Raw genomic sequence first — 6000 nt, forward strand, 5'->3', positions numbered from 1 at the left:
TGTGTCGAGGGTGTCAGCCCGAGCCTCGGGCATCACTGCCAAGGCTGAAGTGTCCAGAGCAGCAGGGTGAGGAAAGGCAGAGTGACGAGACGCTCTCTGGTCTGATTAGTGTGTGACTGAGCCAGTAATCAGCTTATGATTGTTTAAATGGCTGTGGGTGTTTAATCCCTAAAATTTATATTTAGTTTAAGGTGTTAAGGTCTGAGAAGAAGAAATCTATGAAAGCTAAAATGAAATGGTCTTCCCCAAAGAATAATCCTTAATTTCAAAGAGATACTGAAATTATATTGTTTAGATTTAAAAATTTGGATCCACAGTGCACATATTTGGAAAGCAATAAAGGATTGGAAGGCTGGAACGGGGACCTTTGAAATAAGATTCTTAGTGCTCCGAGAGGATTTAACTGTGAGAGAAGGTAATTGCTTTTGTATCAACATATGTTCCTCAGTGCAAACTGTTAGCATCTAGCACACATATTCTGAATTTGAGCAATGCTATTTCCATAAATTTTTGAGGGATTCAGGACCTGTCACATAGAAACATATCTGAATCTTTGAATAGAGTCTAAATAATGGTGCAAAATAATTTTTAATTATTTCCAAGAATTAAAAAATTATTTTTTCTTGATTTCTTCTTTGATCCATTCATCATTCAGTAGTGCGTTATTTAATCTTTGTGTATACATGCAATTACTAGATATTCTTTCTGTTGATTATAAGTTTATTGCATTGTGATCAGCTAGGATACACAGAATAATTTAAATTTTTCTGTACTTACTGATATTTGTGTCTCTCTTATGAGTATGTGGTCTCTCTTAGAGCAACTTATGTACATTATTTGGTGTTTAGAATATTCTATAGGTGCCTCTTAGGTTCATTTGATATATGACATCATTTAATTTTGATGCTTTTCTATTAATTTTTGTTTAGATGATTTGTCTGTTAGAGAAAGTGTGATATTGAAGTCACTTCATATTAACAAGCTGGGGTTAATCTGTGTCTTGAAGCCCAGTAGTACTCTTTTTATGAAGATTGGTGTGCCAGAGTTTGCTGCATATATATTTGGGGCAATAATGTATTCTTGGTTAATTGTTCCATGAAACAGAATGAAGTACTCTTCTTTATCTCATTTGATTAGCTTTATTTTGGTGTCTATTTTGTGAGATATTGGGAAAGAAATGCCTGCTTATTTATTGGTCCCATTTACTTGGGATAATTTTTTCCAGCCTTTCATTTTGTTGGAGGCAACAGAGAGATGAGTTTGGCTTCACTTTAAATTTATTTTTTAATTTATTTTTATTTTATTTGTATGAGTGTTTGGCCTGCAGGTGTTAAGTCCATCAGCATGTACAATGCCCACAGAGGCTGAAGAGGTAGTCAGATACCATGGAACTAGAGTTACGGATAGTTGTTAACCGCCATGGAGGTACTTGGAGCCAAACTCAGGTCTTCTGCAAGCACAATGAGTGCATGTAACCTCCAAGCCATCTCTACAGCTCCAGATTTTGATTTTTAATTCATTCAACTAACCTGTATCTTTGATTGGAGAGTTTCCATTGAAAAGTCAGTGGCTATTTTGATGGGTTTTCAGTTATATAGGATTGTGAGTTTTTCTCTTACAGTTTTTAATGAGCTCTCTTTGTTCTGTATATTTAGTGTTTTAAATATGATATTCCAGGGACTTCTTTTCTGGTCTTATCTATTTGGTGTTCTGTGTGTTTTTGTATGAATTTCATTGTGGTATAACTTTCTATATTTTAGGGAAGTTTTAATTTAATTTAAATTCTACAAGAGATCTGGCCTGTGCCATTGATCTCCTTCTTCTATGCCTATAATTCATAGATTTGGACTATTCATGGTTTCCCAGAGTTCCTACTGCTTATATCTTTCATATGTCTTTTTTGTTTTTTAATTTCTTCATAATCTTTAATTAAATCTTAAAACCCTGATATTCTGTCTGCACTTAGCCCATTCAGCTGTAATTTTCTCATAGGGTTACTGAGTTTTTCAATTCCATCGTCATCCTAGCTTGAGTTTTGCTCATTTCTTACTCTGTGCTGATTCACATTTCAAACCCTGTGTTGTCTTTGTCATGTCACTCAGCTGTCTATCTAGGTTTTCTTGAGCTTTACTTGGGAGTTGACTCCTATTCGCTCTGAATTTGTTGCTATTTGTATGTTGTTTAAACTGCTTGAATTCATTGATTTTACTTATCATTGTTCTTTTAATTTCTGTATCCATATCTGGGCCATCTTCTGGGTAGGTCTCATTGTACAATATTTATATAGGACTAGTAGGGTTTAATAAGAACACATTCTCTTGGTTTCTATTTGACAGTTAACTCATATTGAAGGATCCCTAAATGGTTTTTTGGTTTGTTTTAAATTTACATACATAAAATTCATGTGGCCTCTTTTTTGTAAAACACAGTATTTATAGATTGAATAATTTGACAAACTATTCCTAATTCCAGGAATTCTTACAGAATGTCTACACTGGTGTGTTTATGAACTCATTAGACTTGTTGTTCTTTGCCTATATCTATCTTCTAGACTCTCTGGTTTTCCATAATTCATAGTTTCCTTCCCATAATTTATTTCTCCTGCATTCCTCTTCCCTCTTTTCTTCCATAATTTCAACCTTCCTTTATTCTATGAACTATTCTTATAAGTAAATGTTGATTAAAAAGCTTCAGAGGTCCTGTCTAAGTTTAACCCAAATAGCAGCAAAGCTTTCATTGTTAAATTCTTAAATCTTAACCCTAGTAAAGCTTAGTTTGTTAGAACCAAGGAGATTTGTCTCTCTTCATATCTCACACACAGAGTGTGTGTGTGTGTGGGGGGGTATATCAGTAAAAGGCAGTGTTATTTTGTTAGAAAACAAAACATAAAATACACCTGGAATTTTGAGCTATTTATCTTCAAAAAAAATTTAAGTCACAAAATAAAGTGATAAAAACTAGATTTTACTTAGTTTTGGACAAATTAAAAGTGTACACTTCAGAGTACATGAAAAATCCACTATGCAACATTGAAACTGGCTTAGTCTGTACTGCTGTCTGCTGCTTGCACCAAGATTCACTGAGAAAAAGACAAAGATTATCGAATTTTGTCTTCCTTGAGACATACATCCTTGCTTTGAGAAGCAGAGCAAAGCAGCCCAGAAGTGGGTAGCTGGCTGAAAGGAGAAGAAGCAAGGAAGAGACTCCTCCCACAGCTCCATTGCCGCAGGTGCCAGGGCTTGGACTAAGTGCTGTGCTATCAGTATTTGCACATGACAAGCTGAAACACAAAAAGCTGAACCCAAAGAAAGGGCCAGGAAAGTCTGAAAGTCAGGAAAGAAATTGCTTTTTCAAAGTGTCCAAACAGTTCTTGCTGCAGTGTCCTAGTTTTGTGATCTGCCTCTTTAGCCTTAGGCCTATTTATTTCTTTTTCTTCTTGTCTTGTCCTTTTGATTCCAAAACATCATTAGAGTTTACAGTGAGAGACTATTTGGCTCTAAGACTGTATGCTTTGGTTTCAGAGAAGAAAATATGACTTTCAATCCAGATGGGTTGTAAGCTTTATATGTTAGACAAACATGAATGGAACTAGTGAAGAAGCTAACAAGAAGTATAGGACCGGGAAGGAAAGAGAAAAATGAAAGATAGAGCGAGGAGGAGGGGTTAAAGGAAAGAAGAAAGAAAATAAATGAAAGGCATGGAGCAAAGTAGAGGGAAGGAACCGAGAAAACATTGGCTGGATTAGACACGTCACAAACCGCCTCTAGTCTCATATCTTATTTCATGGAGACTCCTGATTTTAATTTATAACACGTGGGCATACTTCTGGGCAAGCTTTTCAGAGAATTTATCATAAATGTCTTGAGAAACTCAGAAATTACTTTTCTTAGTTCATTTGGGGCTACTAAAACAGAATAATACAGACTGGAAAATATATAATGAAAATAAATTCATTGGCATACAATTCTAGAGGACATGACTTCAAGATCTGGGGACAAGGCTATTGGCAGAGTTTTATTGTTTTTTTTTTTTTACACTGTCACTCTATGGTAGTCCATGAAACAATGGATGAGAGACAGCACCCGGGGATAAAGGTGTCCTTTTATAAGTGATGTACTCTAGGTGATAATGGAATTACTTGATTCAGGATGGCATACACCAATGACCTGAAAACTTCCCATTAGAACCCACTGCCCAGCATTGCTACTTTGCACTGTGTTTCCAAAATAATAATCTTTGGAAGAACTTTTAATCCACAACATAAATCTAAAAATTTTAGGATTATAGTTAGTTTTGGTTCAGGTTGGGTTTTCTGTTTTGTTTTCTTTTTTGATATGAGAAATAAGAGAAGTCCATTTTGTTTTGTTTCATTTTGTTTTTCTGTTTTTCATTTCTTTTCTCAGGATCATTAAGATATAATTGTGTAAAATGGAGAAATGGCTAAAATGTTTTTATACACTTAGTTGTGGACATGTCTAAGTGTATGTTTTATAACTCTAGTGCTTGTAACTTAGTAGCTAGGACTTCCCAATTCTATCCAAAGTTCAATTTAAATTGTACATTTCACTTAGAAATATATTTAACAAGGATTTCATTAAAACCTAAAAATGCTAGAGGCGTTTGTTCTCCTAGCATTTTACCGAGCAATTGATATGTACCTGTGAACAACCCATAAAGGGAAGGAGCTGGAGAGATGGCTCAGCAGTGAAGAACACTGGCTGCTCTTGCAGAAGGCCTGGGTTCGAATCCCAGCACCCACATCGCAGCTAACAACTGTCTGTAACTCCAGTTCCAGGCGATCCAATAGCCTCTTCTGTCCTCCATGGGCATTGCACAAGACAGATGCACTTACCTACATGCAGGCAATGCACGCATACAGATAAAATAAAAATAGAGTATTAAAAACCATAAAGGGAAGGGTATGGACGACTACTATACTGGTGAGATAATTTCAGAATAGGCAGGTACATACATGTTATAAGATGGTAAGAAGCATATATTACCATGAAGAAAAGTACAGTAAATTAATTTATTTGTACAAACAGGGTAAAAGGAACCTTTTTTAAAAGTGTTAAATATTGTAGGGGGAGGTTTGGTAGAAAACAAAGATTGGCATTTAATGTAAATACTGGTTCTGGATAGTTTTCATTTTATTGATTGTTTTGTGTATTTTTATCAGTTTGTTGCAAAAAAATGATTTTTTACTGAATATGAACACCAACATGAAACACATAAGAATACCAAATATCAATTCAAATTTTCAAGCAGACATCTTAGAAAGTCTAAATACATATTTACAGTGGTATCTCATTTCTTTTTCAGACGACGTCAATTTGGTATACACTGCATGTTACAGCATCCTCAGAAATGTTCCCATGATCACTCAGTATGAAATACCATGTTGTAAAAAAGAAGGTTTTACCTGATTGCAAGGCCACCACTGCCCCTTCATTATTATACTGAGAGTTTGAACAGTGTAGGATGGCAAGTAAAGATGGGCATCAAGATTAACTGCTAATAGAAAACTTAATGACTAAAACGAAACCAATTAAACTAACACACAGTCCTTACTGACATTTCTTGCTGGATTTCATGAACTATGGTCAGTTCTTTTCCTGAGTGTCTTGTAAGAGTAAATTCAAACATGTTTTAATATTTTCCTTCCTATGTACTTTCAATGTTGGTAGAACGTTAGAATCTAAACACATCATTAGATGGAATTTTTTCAACTTCCATTCAGTGGAAGTATATACTCAGTCTTCCTGCAATTATAGTGTTCTATGAAACTAAGCATGAATGAACAGATAACAACTATTTACATACTTTGCTTCTAGTTAATGTCAAACTTGTTTTATTTCCTGTTGTTGTTTATACTTTCAAAACAATAACTGACCTAATTATTATATTTACAATAAGTTAACATGAACACTAATTAGGGGTACCAGGCAGTTTCTTGAGAAGGTATCACATGTTACAAAAGGTGGTATACCAGCTTCCAGA

At 34.8% G+C, this 6000-nt stretch overlaps 1 protein-coding gene across 5 annotated transcripts in view; it reads left to right on the plus strand.

Moving 5' to 3' along the window:
• Window positions 1-6000, plus strand: part of Brinp3 (BMP/retinoic acid inducible neural specific 3) — a 474563-nt gene that overhangs the window by 466933 nt on the left and 1630 nt on the right. The gene's annotated exons all lie outside the window — the stretch shown is intronic.

Source organism: Nannospalax galili, unplaced genomic scaffold (genome assembly GCF_000622305.1).
Source record: "Nannospalax galili isolate Female #2095 unplaced genomic scaffold, S.galili_v1.0 scaffold227, whole genome shotgun sequence".
Taxonomy (NCBI): domain Eukaryota; kingdom Metazoa; phylum Chordata; class Mammalia; order Rodentia; family Spalacidae; genus Nannospalax; species Nannospalax galili.